Source organism: Sorex fumeus, unplaced genomic scaffold, assembly GCF_029834395.1.
Source record: "Sorex fumeus unplaced genomic scaffold, SorFum_2.1 ptg000045l, whole genome shotgun sequence".
In the NCBI taxonomy this organism is placed as follows: Eukaryota; Metazoa; Chordata; class Mammalia; order Eulipotyphla; family Soricidae; genus Sorex; species Sorex fumeus.
In genome coordinates, this window is record NW_026606102.1 from 6,538,671 (window position 1) to 6,556,334 (window position 17,664).

Here is a 17,664-nt window from a genome sequence, read left to right on the forward strand (position 1 = left end):
CAGCGCAGAAAAGCACATGGATCCCGCAGACGCGTGTCCACAGCCCCGACAATTTCTGCTGGTGTTGCAGCAGTCTCTGAAGTTACAGGGGCCTCTTCTCTGCGCCGCTGCCTGGCGCAGTCTTCAACCCCCTGTGTGCGTGCCCATTATTTATGAATGAGTGGAGCACAAGGCGAACTCCAGTCCAGATCTGAGTTTGTGAATGGTGATGCTTTTACCTGCAAGGAGTTTGCAGGATCCAGCCCGGTCTATCGAACCAAGCAATGATCAATATTATTGGATGATAGTATTTTAAACCGAGAACAATTAGGTGCGTTTAACTTTGTCATTGTTCTCTAAGAGGCTGGTGGAACTGTCCTTGTCCATAGAGCAATCAGTCTTTTCACAGTGTGGCCCGTTGTTAATAGCCTTAAAACAAGATTAAATAAAACATGTTAAATATTGCAATTATTGTGGGAAATAAAATTATTTGGTGAGCATAATGGGGAGCAATTCAAGCATTTAACATGATCCAGGAAATGCTACTCCAAACAATTGCATTTGCTTTATGCATTTTTCCCCTTTGATTGCTGACAGATGCCTTTTTGGAAACAAACATCTAAATGGTTTGCTTTCAGTCAGGGAAAAAAAATATAACAGAGAGCGGCTACATGTTTTGAATTTAACTCTTGTCATTTGAACACTTCTCACTGCCCGGGAATAAATGTGAGGCAGAAACAGCACTCATATCTAGGAAGCAGTGCTTCATGACCCAGACCTTCTTACTTCCTCTGAACATATTGTATAAGAAATGGGAGCCCTCTTAGCTCTGGAGTTCAACTGTTGGGTGCAGGATGAGGAATATTCTTGGCAAAGCCCCTTTTGGGGCGTGGTAACTAAGACTCCCCATTTCAGCTACTTTTCATCTGGAGACGAAGAAATCAGGAGAACTTAGGGGCACGGGAAGAGAGGGCTGGAAACTATATGTTTACTGCTACAGTTGGAGCAAGGTTATAAAGACACTGTTGCCAACAGGTGTACAGATCTAGGGAGGCTTCTTTCTCTCTTTCTCTCTTTCTCTCTCTCTTTCTTTCTTTCTTTCTTTCTTTCTTTCTTTCTTTCTTTCTTCCTTCCTTCCTTCCTTCCTTCCTTCTTTCTTTTCTTTCTCTCTTTCTTTCCCTCCCTCCCTCCCTCCCTCCCTCCCTCCCTTCCTTCCTTCCTTCCTTCCTTCCTTCCTTCCTTCCTTCCTTCCTTCCTTCTTTCCTTCCTTCCTTTTCATTCTCTTTCTTTTTTTTTCACATGGTGCTAAAAGGCAGCATGAATTGGAATAGGTGTGAGTTTCAAAATCTGGATAGGAGAGTAGTGGAGAACACTTTCTCTGAAGTCATTTCCTGGCTTGATTGCTTACTCACTGTGTGGTTTCTGCCAGGTTACTGAATTTCTCTGATCCTTGGAGTTCTACTCAGGGAGAGGAAGAGAACAATAAAATACATAATTGATATCGTTTGACAATATGTGATATGATGCAACGTATTGACAGTATGTGATATGATGCAGCATAATATGTCTGTAAATTTGTAGCAACAAATATATGCATACAACCAATGGTGTCTGGGATGGAATGAGTTGCTTAGGCAAAGTGATTGTTATTGATGTTGTGTAGCCATTTTTCTCTGTTGAGGCAAATATTTTTCCTTTTATCTTTTGGGGCCGTCCAAAGGACAGACAGAAAAGTTGCCTTTTTGCTCTGCTTCTAGACTTGTCTATCTTTTAGTGCATTTTCACACCCCCAACCAGTATCAGGAATCTCTCTATCAACCTCCCCTCCTGAACCTTGAACTTCATGAAGGCAAGGCCTTGGCTCCTTCACTTCAGTAGCTATCAGCTCAGAGTCAGTGCTGGCCAGAGGCTCCCCACAGGGTGAAAGACCTTGAAAAACTCAGAACATAAATCAGTGGGAAATTTCATTACATTATTCACATATTTACTGTCTTTTCATCTACTTTGGTTTGCACGATGGCCTCCTCTTAATGCATCACCTGCCTAAGGCAACTCCCCTCTTCAAGAGTCAAATCAACAGTGCTCTCCAGTGTCTTTAATTTCTTCATCTGTCTCATCTATTGATGATTGACAGAGGCTATTATTATCCGCCATTCATTTATTCTTCATTCATTCATTCATTCATTCAGATAGGAACAATTTCAATAATGCAGACCACTGAGAATTTCTCTTTTACTTCTTAAGCTTTGTTTTCAGGGCTATGGAAAAGTTGAATCTCTAGAAAAGCTATTTAATTTTGAATGTAGCATATTCTAGCATCTTACCTATAGGAGTGTTTCCTCTTGGCTGGGTTCTGCTAGAAGATCTCCCCACTTCCAGGTACTTTGGGGAGCAGGAATGATTATCAACCTCATTTTCCAAACAAGAATATAGACTCTGTGATGTGAGGTGACTTTTTTGGAGTATAGATGTAAGGAGAATTCAAGCTTAAGTGAAATGATTTTGTTCGTGAAGTTCTGTTGTCTAAACCGTAAGATAAAAACCAGAACATAGCATCCACTCTGTGCCAGATATTTTTGCAAAGGGCTTTTAAATATATCAATATACCATGAATTCTCCACACCCTTGGGAAGTTTGTATTATTGTTTTTGGTAATCAGGTAAGTGGTTTAAAAAAAAAGGAGTTTTTCCTAAGAACACAGACTAAGCAAGAAGACCAAAGATTCAACCCTTGGTCTGTTTTACAGAAAGCCCATTCTTGTCCTATTTTTCAGAGAGGTCTTAAAAATTCATCTTGTAGAGGTGCCTGCTGGGTTTCATGAACACTTAGAGTCTTAAATCTCCACATTCTTGGAAATCACAGAATTGAGATGGACCTTGCTGTTGACACCGAGAAGTTGGATTAAAGGCCACAGCTTTCAAAGTTTAATTTTTTTCCAAATTTATATTGAAGAGGGGTTTTCTACTCTTAATGTCTACATCTTTTCTCTACACACCTCTGGGTGGAAAAGTCCTAAAATAATGTTCAGGCATCATAGTCTAATACTGTACTTACACATCAGTTCTGGGCTAAGAGCATGAACCCACACAAAAGGAAAGATGATCCAATGCTCAGAGAAATTCTCAGGACTCTCAGGATGGGGGTCCCTTTCTGATGAGAGTGAGAGGGGTGAGGTGCTCTGCACAGGTGACATCAGAACCTGACATGTGGGGCAACTGACATACACACAGCGTTGTGATGCCGCAGTACATGTTTTTCTTATCGCAGAGCAGAAACAGAAGCTCTAAGACTGAACAGGGAGGAACTGAAGAAAATGTCAGGGGGTCTAGCAGTGCCCCCCTCCATTTAATGACGTGTTCAGAATTTGCCCAGATTTTGGTTCTTGAATTTATATTTTTTTCCGAGAAAAATATTGATAATTTTTTCAGCAGCCACGCCCCCATCTTGCTTGGCAAAGAACACTCAGTGGCAATTCTCGTGTCTCATTTCCATGTAGAAATTCTTTGACTTTTTACTTTCTCCGCATTTTTCTGTTAACCAGCTGCCACCACCCAAGATTGGACTAAACCCTCTGCCCCTTGTTAAAAAAAGAAGGAAAAAAAAATCAGGAAACCGAGCGCATAGCACAGCCCTCTAATAAGTATATTCACAACTTGGAGGCAAGGCGCTTAAGACAACTAAAAGGTTAATATATTCTAACTAGATGTTGGGTATAGAATGTCAGATCTGTCAAATTTCATTATAACTTGCTGCGCATTGGGAAAGATTTGATTTCTTTTGCCACTGTCCTACTATGTTCAAGTCACAGACTGCCAGCAGCGGCCCACTGAAGACCACAGGCTGGCAGTGAGCGGGCTGAGTGGGAAACCAGCCGCAAGGACCATCTGTTTCCGATTTCTAGCTGAGCCAAGATGTGCAGTGAAGTGCATGCCGTTCACCAGGCCCTCTTTTCCCCTGCTCAAGTTATTAGTGTTACAAGTGAAATTATCTTTTCCAAACAGCAGGGGAGCTATAATCCTTATGGATCAGGACTTTACAACACACACATACACAACATCCAGGCCTCTTTTGTTAAAGTTGTGGGAGAAGACTGTGTGCAAATGAAAATCACCGCCTTCATAGGGGTTTATAAAGTATGTTTTATTAAGCATGATAACCTCTGAGGGGGCTGTGTCTGCACTGGCCTCATTTAGGTTTAATTGAATGATCAAATATCCTTAGGATGCTTTTCCAATGGCAAGGTTAAAAATGACAAGATGGATGTAGTTTAGCCACCTTAAAATATAAAGGCTTTTGGAGGCATAATGGTTTTTTTTTTTTTTTGAATAATAGGAGCCCTTGCTCAGCTGGTCCAAGTGAACCGATCTCACGCAAGTAGACGGTGCTGATGGCGAAGCGGCTATTAAATTTCAAAGGGGACAAATGGCTGGTGTCACCATGTGGGTTAGGGGACTGTAATAAGCCACATGGTATTTCTGGTTGATCACCTATCAAGACTGATCATTTTTTAGAAAAACCTGGGAAAGAACTAGCAAGGATGATTGTGATAGAGTGTGGTAGAAAGAGCAAGGGTAGAAGTCCAGAGGTTTTGATTAATTCATGTTAAAAAGTGTTTAGTTTCAGGGTCTGGCATAGTGGTTGTTACTGAGGAGACACCTAAGACTGATGAGCCTTGGAGCCTTGGGGCACCGCCCTGTACCTAGTCACCTCTTGTTGTGGAGTTATATAAAGGGGCAGACACATACCAAGGAACAGAGTCACAGAAATGCCCAGGTTAATGTGGTCACCTCCACATGCTTGGTGCATAACCTTAGTTTATATATTCACATATATGCATATGGTAGGGCTGGAGCGATAGCACAGTTGTAGGGCGTTTGCCTTGCACGCAGCCAACATGGCCAACTTGAGTTCGATTCCTCCGCCCCTCTCAGAGAGCCCGGCAAGCTACCGAGAGTATCTCACCCACACGGCAGAGCCTGGCAAGCTCCCCGTGACGTATTCGATATGCCAAACACAGTAACAACAAGTCTCATGATGAAGACGTTACTGGGCCCACTTGAGCAAATGCATATGGTATGTGTCATGTGTGTATGTGTGTTTGTGCCTGTGTGTGCGTGCGTGCATGCGTGTGTGTGTGTGTGTGTGTGTGTGTGTGTGTGTGTGTGGTGCTGGGAATCAAACTTGGCTTCATAAACGCAAGACAAGTGCTCCACTGCTCAGTTACATCCCCAGTCCAATAACTTCTGCATTGTCTATGCTTCTGACAACTTCACCTGTACCATTAAGATATCAAGGCTGCCTTTCAGGGAATCTGGGACTTAAGTAACAAACATAGGATGAAAGTTTATTCGGATGAAAGGATGAAAGCCAGTGATGAAAACAATATGTGTTAGAGATATGTTGATTTCTCATCCCTAAACAATCAGAATCTTATAAATTGCAGAATTGCTTTCATCTAGGCTTTTCCTTGAATCCAGGAAGGCTGCCTGGTTGGGATTTCTTCCTCCATGTTAGCCAACCTGGACAGTGACCCTACAAAGAGATCTGCACAGAATCATGAATCATTAGACACCTACTGTGTACTTGGGGTTTATAGTCAAATGTTTTTTTTTCTTCCCCAAAAAGGAACTATTTAATTTTTCTTTCCAAACTCATCTCACATTTGTGGAGGCACTGGATTCTATTGCCATGGGCACCCACCCACCACCACCAATAAATGAAAAAATAAAAAATAAAAAGAGAGAGATCACATGAACATAAAGTTGGAGATGAAAAGAACATGACGAAGTCTTTTATTTTGCAGATTAAGAAAATGAAGGTTCTGGGCCCAAGCAATTGTACAGCAGATAGGGTGCTTGCCTTGCATGTGGCTGAGCTAGGTTTGATCCTCAGCATCCCATATGGTCCCCCAAGACTGCCAGAAGTCATCCCTGAGCACACAGCCAGCCAGGAGTAAGCCCTAAATACTGCAGGGTGTTCCCCCCACCAAAAGGAAAGAAAGAGAGAAAGGAAGAAAGTGGAAAAAAGAAAGAGAGGAGAGAAAGAGAAAAAGAAAGAAAGGAAAGAAATAGAGAAAGAAGGAATATGAGAGTTTGTGGACTGGGGGATGTGGTTTAGTGTCATAGAACCTGTTTGCATGCATGAGAACCTGAGTTAAGTCATTCGCACTCACTGCCCCACATCATGAATTAGTATTTTCAGTACTCCTAGGGTGATCTCTGGTGCAGGAACAAGACAAAAGAAGGGAAAAAAGAAAATGAGACCCACTCAAAGAGAACAACCTGGAATCTTGTAGAAAAGTGGCAGAAACAGGCCTCCACTGGGGCCAGAGAGATAGTACAATGGGTAGAGTGTTTGCCTTTAATGTATTTGACCCAGGCTTGATACATGTAATTCCATATGCTCCCTGAGCACCCACAGGAGTGATCACTGAATATCGCGCTAGGAGTAGTACTACTGGGTGAGGCCCCAAACCAAAAAACAAATAAGCAACAATAACATCCCCAACAAGAACAACAAAACAGACCTCCATCCCAGAGACCTGGATATTCAGTGTCTCTCTGCCATTGCACAAAATGCTTTATAGGTTTGAAGAGCAAAAGCCAGAATCTTGACATTCAGCAATGTTTAGATGCATGCGCTTGTCTGACTGCATTGTACAACTGGTAACTGGACCATGAAGCTTTCCTCTTTCTCACAGCAGAACTGCATCTAGCATGGCTGCTTCATTGGACATGTAGGAACGCAAAGACCTGGTGTTCCAGGGAGATTTTTCAAAAACAAAGGAGCCTTTTGTGACAGTAGGAAGATTTGTGCATAAGACATTAGTATACTAGCTGGGGTAGCTATTAGTATCAACAGCTGAAGGGAGGTAAATGAAAGATCAGGCAGGGGCAGGAGTTAAAAATCCAGTGTAAAAAAAATCACAGTGTCCTCATGACTACCTTGTGATCCTGCAGAACTTTGTCCCAAGGAGGCTTGGTTGATGGGATTTTTGTCCTTTAGCCATGATCATTACATTTGAGTTGTCTCAGGAAAAAAAGAAAAGATTTTGGGTTCATGGGGTCTTTTAGTCAGACTCAGAGGGGTTTCCAGCTGAGAGCTGTCAAAGCTTCTGGAGCTGGAGAAAAGGACCCTGGAAAAGGGATGCAGAAACTCTCAGACTCTGAGAAGTCACATGACTTCCTTGGAAGGGGCAGAGTTGGGTCTGGAATCCACCAGTGCCAGTCCTGAGCTCTTCTCATTTTCCAAATAGCTGGGTGAACTCCCTGGTATGTTCTGGAGTACCCCTCCTCATCCAGAATCATAGTAGGTGGGGGAGGAGAGACCAATGTGCCAAGGCAACGAGATTGGGCACTTCTTTTGTTTCATTTTCCATGGCTTGGATATAAAAACCTTTCTTGGTCTATTGAAAAAGCACAGCAAGAAGATAAAAGAACGATATGAAGTGTGACTCTAACCCCATGGAGTCAGATCTCCGGGCTTCCAGTAAGTCTCTGCATGCTGGCATCTCCCTGGCCTTGTTCCAGGAGAGGAAGTGAAAGTTAGTGTTTTCACATTCCTTCTATTTTCATCTTAAAGAACCTTTCGGATAGAGCTCCTAGTCAAGACAAGGACCTCCCCTGGCTGCCCCTTAACATGCATTAATGGCATGGGATGGTGAAATCTTTTCTTCAAAGGAGAACTTTAGAAAAATTCAGAGTGCCCCGCGTTTCTTTTAAAAAGCAAGTTCATTTGAAACTAAATGGAAACTTTTAGATATCTGCTTCACGTCTCACCCTCTGACTTTTTAAATACAAGAAAAAAAATAATATATTTAGAGGAAACCATTTTGATGTTAGAGTTAATGGTACGTCAGTATTTCATAGGCAGGGAGCATAAAGTGAGGGATGAGGGATCCTCTGGGTACCCGAATCTCTTAGTTGGCTTCTTTTCCCTGGGCTTTGATGTATTAGGTCTGGGGACTTTGTTTTGGGCAGCTACCTTATAGTGAACCAGGGATGCTCCTTGGGAGAAACAAATTAGATTTCCATTTCACTTTGTAATTTTTCCCTTTCATTTCTCTCTGTTAGGCATAGGCTTCTCCCCACGTCTCCGTACCTCAGTCAGAAAGTGTGTTTAACTAAAATATCACTTTATTATTCCCTTCCTTTCCTCCCCTCCCTTTCTCTTCCAACCCCCTTCTTTTCCCTCCCCTCCCTTCCCTTCTTCCCCTACCCTTTCCTTCTTCCCTTCCCTTCCCTTCCCTTCCCTTCCCTTCCCTTCCCTTCCCTTCCCTTCCCTTCCCTTCCCTTCCCTTCCCTTCCCTTCCCTTCCCTTCCCCTACCCTTTCCTTCTTCCCTTTCCTTCTTCCCTTCCCTTCCCTTCCCTTCCCTTCCCTTCCCTTCCCTTCCCTTCCCTTCCCTTCCCTTCCCTTCCCTTCCCTTCCCTTCCCTTCCCTCCCCTCCCCTCCCCTCCCCTCCCCTCCCCTCCCTTCCCTTCCCTTCCCTTTCCCTCCCTTCCCTTCCCTTCCCCTCCCTTCCCTTTCCTTCCAATACATACGCCCTTCCCTTCCCTTCCCTTCCCTTCCCTTCCCTTCCCTTCCCTTCCCTTCCCTTCCCTTCCCTTCCCTTCCCTTCCCTTCCCTTCCCTTCCCTTCCCTTCCCTTCTCTCCCTTCTCTCCCTCCCTCCCTCCCTCCCTCCCTCCCTCCCTCCCTCCCTCCCTCCCTCCCTTCCTCTCTTCCTTCTTCCCTTCCTCCCTTCCTCCTTTCCTCCCTTCCTCCCTTCCTTCCTTGTCTTTCCTTCCAATACATACTAAGCTCATCTTATATTCCAACACTGAGCTGCTAGCTAAGTGGTAGCAATGATCATCAAGACAGTAATGTGCTTTTATGGTTCATGCCCTGGGCACAGCTGATCCAGCCAGTTCAATCTGATGTGAACAGTACAGTGATGAGAACATATGAGATGTGAACAGGAAAAGGGAACCCTGAGTGAACTGGACGTGATGGTCATCTGGTTGCATTTCCAGCAAGAAGCACAACAGCATTTGACATGAACGATGACAAGGCATGAAAGGACAAACACTGAGAAGAGTGTTTGGCACAGGACTTTTGGAGTCCCAAAGAGCAGCAAAGACCCAAGTGAGAGTCTAGGAACCTGGACATTGTCAACGGTGGGAGTTGTTTGAGCTAATGTGCCTGGAAGATTCTCAGCGTTAGTTCCAAGTCATACTTTCTCTGTTGATGGATATATAGCTTACCATCTGCTTTCATATAGCCCACCAGTTCAGAAGAGTTTTTACCTTTTAAACATTTGGGAAAAAATGAAAAGAAGAATAATATATTTTAACACACGAAGTTAATATGCAATTCAAATTTTAGTGTCCATAATAAAATTCTATTGGACAAAGACACTCTCATTTGTTTTACATGTTGTTTATGTTTGCTTTCATACTGCAGGGGGAGAGGCGAGACCATATGTCCTGAAAAGCTTAAAATATGTATGGTTTGGTCCTTGACAGCAAAACCTTTGTGGGTGCCTGGATTTGTGGTGGGACTTAGACTATGGAGTCCAATCTACTTGGATTCAATCTTGTCTCTTCAACTTCTAGTGGTGGGACTTGCAGCATATGTCTTAAATTGTCTACATGTGAGTTTGCTAACTTAAGAAATGATAAGTAATAATAATACATGCTTTATGATATTTGAAGGAGATGTTGTTATTAAAAATGTCTGGGAATAGTAAGTGTTGAAATAAAACTCTTTATTAAAATAGTTAATAACAATTTCAACCAGTTTGTGCTATGAATAACATTTGTGATAAGATAAATATGATAACATCATGACCTGCCGTGTTCCTTGCCAGAATGGCTGCTTACTTTGGGAATTCTCAGTTAAAAAATTATCTTGAGAAATTTACATTTGTGAGTGAGAATAGATAGCTGTGAGGGAATAGAGGCAAGCTGTTACCCAAAGCTCCTGAAAATAAAATAATAATGATAGTTAAAATTGGTACTCTGCAATGGCACATTGCCAAGGTATTTACATTTTAGTGTCTCATCTGATCATCATTTCTGGCTATCAGGTAGCAACTCTTGTCACTCACTTTTTCAGATGAGATAACCAGGGCTTTAAGAAGTTAAATGTATTAAGCCAAGTTCTAGAGTCAGTAGGAGGTAGAGTCATGGCTTGACCATGGAACAGTCAGATGCCAGAGGTTCTGTCTGTACTGTTGTGCTCTTGGAGACCTTTTCCAGTGAGAATCAGGAGCCCACAGCTGTGCCTGGGGTCTACTCCGATTTGGAACATCACTCCAATTTCAGCTCTGCACAAATGCCAAATTAGGAAAAGGCTGTCATTATACCCTGTTCCCACTCGAGTCAATTGATCAGAGGATTCCCATAAGAACCACTAGTAAGATTACTTCTTAAGAGTGGCCCTATTAGGGGTCTTTCACATGCAATCTGTCTCTTAAAGGGATATGGTTATGATTGTGTGGGGAATGGGCAAACAGGAGAACATTAGGCTGCATAACAGATAAAATCTTGTGATTAATAAATAAAGTCTGTTTGGTGTTCATTTATTTATTGACATGGAAATCTACTGATAAACTATTTTATCAAAATACAAAATCACAAAATGGGATCTCAATTTGGTGAATGGATATATATCCTTGCATTTTTTAAAAGTAGAGGGAAAAGAATATGCCTGAATATCAGTTAGATATTTCTGGGGTGAAGGAATTAATGATAAATGTTATTTACTTTAAACTTACACATTTTATAATCCTAAAATGATTATGCTAGCATACATGAATAATATAACATTTAAGTGATAGGGGACAGTGTATAAAAATTAAGCACTGTAGCACTGTCCTCCTGTTGTTCATCAATTTGCTCGAGCGGGTCCAGTAACATCTACGTTGTGAGACTTGTTGTTACTGTGTTTGGCATATCGAATACATCATGGGTAACTTGACGGGCTTTGATGTGTGGGCAAAATACTCTCGGTAGCTTGCTGGGCTCTCCAAGAGGAGCCGAGGAATCGAACCTGGGTCAACCTGGTCGGCTGCGTGCAAGGCAAATGCTCTACCTGCTGTGCTATCGCTGGTAAATTAAAAATAAATTAAATTTCATAATACCACAATTCCCCAAAACAAGGACAAGTCATTATATACAGATATATGTTCATTTTAGCATTATTTGAAATGATAAAATAATTAGCAAAAATGTTCTTCAGGGCACAACTACTTCAAAGCTTATTAAGTCACCAAGAAAGAAAATGTTGTTTATAAATAGAAAATGCTTACGCTCTATATTGTAAATGGGACAGCATACAACATTGGGCATAAAGAATAAGCACAGTTCAGTGAAAACTCAACAATTTAATCTATTCATTAAAAGATGAAAATAAAATAGTGCAAGTGTTAACAGTTGTGTATTGGTCAGATTCTAAACAATTTTTTGTCGTCTTCTCTACAATTTGAAAAGCTCTTTTAATGAGTGGGCTTTATTTCTGTAATGGATATGCACATTAAGAAGCTGTTGGGAATCAATGTCTATCGGTAATTAGTGTTATCCCACCTCTGCCCTACTTCAACTGTTTACATCTTTTTACTCTGTATAGCTTTTGAAGACTAGCTGCATAGTCTCCACACTATTCACGAGAGCTTGCTGAGAAGGCAAAGAACCCAAGCTAGGAACCAAGAGTTGGGGATTTTGACCAGTGTCATCCCACTGATTGACTTATGATTCTAAATGAGTCTCCTTTCTTTCCAGGACTTTTGGTTCTTTGTCTCTAAGACAAATAGATGAGATCTGGAGTTCCTGGAGAATGGACTGAAAAAGAGAGGTAGAAGTGGCAGTTTAAATCTCTCTCTTTTGCAACCCAGCTCAACAGAAACAGTGCTGCTTGTCTGCTTTTCACATCGAGTGAATTTTTAAGTGAAGAATGATTCCTCTGTTAATTAAGGTTAAAAAACTCACTGGAGGGGTCAGAGAGATAGTACAAAGGGTAAGACATTTTTCTGGCACGCAGCCAACTCAAGTTTGATCTCCAGCACCCCATATGATCCCCAGAGCTTGCCAAGGAGTGGTCCCTGAGTGCAGAGCCAGGTGTAAGCCCTCAGTACAACTGAGTGTGTCCCCCAAACAAACAAACAAACAAACCCACCCACCAGACTGGATAATGTAGATGGTCTATTCTAGAACATTCACTGTGTATCTAAGGACATATCTATTGCTTCTAGTTGTCTCAAGTGAAGTGTGTAATGCTTCATCTTTTATCGTTGATATTCTACATCTGCATATTTAATTTTCCTATTGTTTTATTTGGGCTGGAGCCATAGCACAGCGGGTAGGGCATTTGCCTTGCACGTGGTCGACCTGGGCAACTCGGGTTTGATTCCTCTGCCCTGCTTGGAGAGCCCAGCAAACTACTGAGAGTATCTCGCCCGCGTGGCAAAAGCCTGGCAAGCTACCCATGACATAGTCAGTACGCCAAACACAGTAGCAAGTCTCACAATGGAGACATTACTGGGCCTGCCTGAGCAAATCGATGAACAACAGAAGGACAGTGACAGTGATTATTTTATTTATTTCTATTACTTTTCTATTCCTTATCATCTATTTTTGTTAATTACAAAAATTTCCTTCCTTATGCTAACTTTGGGCCATATTGTTCTTTGTTTCTAGTGCTTTGAAGCATAAAGTTAATCTGTTTGAGATTTTATTTTTAAAAATATAGGTCCCTCCGCCCCTCCCTCCACCAGTACTACTTTTGCTATGTTCCATAAATTTTGGTATGCTGTGTTTTCACTTTTGTTTGTCTCAAGATAACTTCTAATTTCTTTTGGCCTTCTTTGATCTACTTACTGTGAAATATGTTATTGTATTGCTTGATCTCTGTCTATTTGGGAATTTTTCCATTCTGCTATTGACTTTCATTTTATTGTGGTAGAGAAAGGTAGAATGGTTTCAGTCCTCTTAAATTGGTTAAGACTTATTTTGTAACCTAAAATGTGACCTACCCTGGAAAATATTCTGTGTCAAATAAGATAAATGTGTATTTTGTTGTTGCTGGTTAAAATGTTCTTTATCTATTAAGTCCATGTGTTCTATACTGTTGCACAAGTTATATTTCATTGCTGATTTCCACGATTGAAAATGGAGTTTGTACTATCTCTAACTATTATGGCATTGTTACATATTTCTTTCTTCAGTTTTGTCATTGTTTGTTTCATCTACTTGAGTGCTATGATATTTAGTAGTTTTTTGGTTTATTTCTGGGGTCACAATTGGTAATGCTTAGAGTTTACTCTTGCTCATGCTCTCGCTCTTGGCAGGGCTGAAGGATCAAATCCAGGGTGTGTGTGTGAAAAGCAAGCTCTTTACCCATGGTGCTCTCTGTCTGCCCCAAGATATTTGATACTTATGTATTAAGCAGTTTGTCTCTTCCTGGTGAATAAACACTCTTATAATTATCTATCATCTTTATCTCTTTTGGATGACTTTTGATTTAAAGTCTACTTTATCTAATATCAATATGGCCACACTCCCTATTTTTGTTGCTATTTTCATAAACACCTTTTACTATCTGTTTACTTTTGGCCTATTCATGTATTTATATTTGAATTTATTTTTACATAGAATATATGTATTTGAACCTCAATTAAAAATTGCTATTATATGCTTTTGTTTGAAAGAGTTTAACCCACTAAAGAAATTACTGTTTGATAAAAAATTATTAATGCCATTTTGTTTATATTTTCTGAGTTTACTTTTTTGTTTCTTTTTTCCTCTTTTTGTGTTCTTTGTATTTCATTGATTTGTGTGTGTGCATTTTTTGTATTATCTATAAATTTTCTCAATTTTATTGATATGTAATTAAAACATAAGGTGAATATACTTAAGCTGTATAATATAATAACTTGCCTTAAATATTTTATGAAATTATTGCCACGGTAATTTTAGTTAGCATCCATTATCTCATATAGATACAAACCATGTTTTTCCTGTGATTAGAACTTTTAGGATTTACTCTCTTAACAACTCCATGTATATTATACAACAATGTAAACAATATTAATCATATTATATATTATATCACTAGTACTTATTTATAAAATTTACTCATTTGTTAATCTTTAGAACATATTTGTAAATATTGATGTTTATCTCTTGCTCAACTTCAATCAATTCTTTACCTTTATCCCTTGCAAATATCACAAATATGATTTCTGTTGCTATGACTTTGATTTTTAAGTTTTCATGTATAAGTAATGCCGTACAGAATTATTCTTATCTAATGGACTTATTTTGCAGAGCACAGTGTTGCTGTGATCCAGTTACAGTTTGCTGAGTTACAGTTTTTCTCAATTGCTGTGACTGAATAATCTTTTTTGGCATGATATCCCTTTCTATATTTATATATCTTTATCTTTGTATGATCTTTATTCATCTGTCAATGCATACTTAGCTTATTTTTGTTTTCATTCTCTTATAAACACTGCTGCAATCAATATGAAGGTGTAGCTCTCTTTTTGACAGAGTGTTTTCATTTCCTTCAGATACATTCCAAGAAGCAGAATTGTTGGATCATATGATAGTTCTAGTTTTATTTTGGAATATTTATTTTGCTTTAGAATGACCATATCAATTTATATTCCCACCAACAGCGCACAAGAGTTCCCCCTTTCTCTTTTACGAATATTTTACTTTCCAACACATTTTAATTATTTTTTGTCCACATATTTTTTTCTACCCGAGAGCTTAATAGTTTTATATGCTTTCATATTTTTGCTAACATTCTTTTAATTTTTGTTACTATCATATTTTAAGTAATATAATTACAATATTGATAACATTTATGGTAGAAAGTTACCATGTCTTTACAATCATCAAATTTCCCAAAACTTTCCGCCACTATTTGTATGTTACTCTCACCCACTTCTTCATCTCCTCCATGCTCTCCAATGCTTGGTAATCTCAGCTTTCTACTAAATCAAAGGTTTGTCATCTTTTGAGATGGTCTGTTCTCCTGTTTTGTTTCTCTATATATCATAGATGAGTGAGATCATCCAGTGTTTGTTATTCTTCCTCTGACTTATTTTGCTTAACATAATATCCTTCAGTTCCACCCAAGTTACCGATATCATCTTTTCTTACAGCTGTGTAGTATTCCATTGTGAAAATATAACACAACAACTCTTCTCCTCCTTCTACTTCTTTTGGTGCTGTTCAGAGCTTACTTTTGGTTCTGCACTCAGGGCTTGCTACTGCTGGGACTCTGGGGACCATATGAGATACTAAGGATAGATGTGTGGTCATATGTGTGCAAGGCAAAATGCTTTACCCACTCTACTATATCTCCAGTACCTGTATAACTTCTTTATCCATTGTCTGTTACATGTTTGAATTGTTTTTATATTCTATTGTACTAAGCATTGCAACGAACATAGGTGAAATTGTCTACTCCTTCCATCCTCCCTCCCTCCCTCCCTCCCTCCCTCCCTCCCTCCCTCCCTCCCTTCCTTCCTTCCTTCCTTCCTTCCTTCCTTCCTTCCTTCCTTCCTCTTCTTATTAATATATTTTTTTGGTAGTGCTGGGGATTAAATTCAGGGCCTGTGTTAGCAAAGCAAGAGATTTAATATTGAGCCACATCTCTGAACCTTGTCTAGCATCTATTTTGAAAGATTCCATTTAACATATATTAAAAGACAGGTCTAGTGTTGATAAATTCTTTCAGCTTTTATTTACCTGGGAAAGTCTTAATTCTCTCTTATTATTTAAAGGTAGTTTACTCAAATATGTTGTTCTGAGTTGGCAGTATTTATCTTTCAGCATTTTGAATGTTCATTCCACTTCCTTTTATTTATTTTAAAATTTATTTTTTATTTAATGTAGCAGTACTGCTATTTATTCAGCCATTGATTAAACTGAATAAATTGGGTTGGGCATGAATTCCACATTACTTTAAAAAGAATTTTTAAGGAATATCTATGAGATAGACCATTATGAAACTGTTCATAATTGGGTTACAATCATGCAATGATCCAGCACCCATCCCTCCACCAGTGTACATTCCCCACCACCAATGTCCCTTGTTTCCCTACCACCATTCTCCAACATCCACTCCCCCACTCCCAGCCTCCCTCTGTGGGAGGCACTTTCCTTCTTGCTCTCTCTCTCCTTTCCCTTTTGTGCATTATGCTTTACAGTACAAGTGCTAAGAGGTCATGGTGTTTCTCTTACCATAGGGATGGTAAGGATGGTAAGGCTGGAGTAGCTTTTCAATTAGGTGGCTGCTTTGGGGTGTGAATATGACTGCCAAGGCTTCCAGAAGTACAGTGAGGTTGGGAGAGGTAGCCCATTCTAACCCCAAGAAAGCCTGGAGATGTCAGTCACAAAACCCACATACCTGAATTTTTAGCAGATTATATCTTGGTGAGGTCCGTCCCTGAGATAGCGGAGTTAGGCCAGGGGTATGGCGGTGATTTGGGGTTGTGGAAGCAAGAGGCTGCCAGGAGCTCTGACTCGGTGGGCACCAGGACTAAGCCGCCCCCCCCCCCCCCCGTGACTTACCCCAGTCTGTTCAGCCATGTGTGGGTCTGAGATTTTGAGATTTATTTATGGGTCTCAGAAGCAAGGTCGGTAGTAGAGCTTTCATGGTGGCGATAGAATTGGTTCATGGGTGTGACTGCCAGTGCTTCTGTGAGTATTGGGAAGTGGGGGGAGGTAGCCTATCGCAATTCTGAGAAAGCCTGGAGGTTTCAGTCACAAAACTAGCACATCCAAGTTTTCACAGATTATATCTTGGTGAGGTCTGTCCTGAGATAGTAGAATCAGGTCAGGGGTATGGCGGCGATTTTGGGTTGTGGAAGCAAGCAGGTGCTGGGGTCTCTACTTGGTTGGGCATCAGACTAATCCCCCCACCCCCGTTCGATTTACCCCAGTCTGTTCAGCCATGTGCGGATATGAGATTAACTGAGGATTTTGATCTCTTTCAAGATTTATTTATGTGTCTCTAAAATAAGGCTAATAAATGAGCTTATATAGCTGATCTGAAAGTGGTTTGTGAGCTATGGCTCCCACATACCTAACTTTTGGCTGTTCAATTTCTTGGCAAACTTGGCCCCAAGTTGTTGGAGGCCAGCCAAAGGCACTGCGGCAATTTTGGGGTATCAGGAAGCCTGAAGGCATCATAAGGCTGCTTATGCGCTTGCCCTGCAGGTATGTTGACCTGTTGGTGACACCATACCTGCTCCACTTCCTTTTAGTTCTCAGAGTTTTGGCTTTGAAATCTATCGATGGTCTCATGGGCATTTCCTTGCACATGAAAATTCACTATTTCCTTGCCACTTTCAAATGATTTCTGCTTTGGAGTTTTGATAATTTGATTACTACTGTAGCTGTGTGAATTTCTTTGGGTTCATCCTAACTGATATTAGTTGGACTTCTAAATATGCATCTATTTCCATTCCCATATTTAGGGAGATTTAATTATTTAATTTTTCTGTCTCTTTTTCTCTTTCTCTTTTGTGAATACTGTAATTCTCTTTTGGGAATAGTGTATCACTTCACTGACTTGTACTCATATGGGTCCCTTAACCTTTCTTTAATTTTTAAAATTTATTTGCTTACCTGACTGGACAATATCAAATGACTTACTGTCAAGTTTGTTGATTCTTTCTTTTGCTTCACCAATG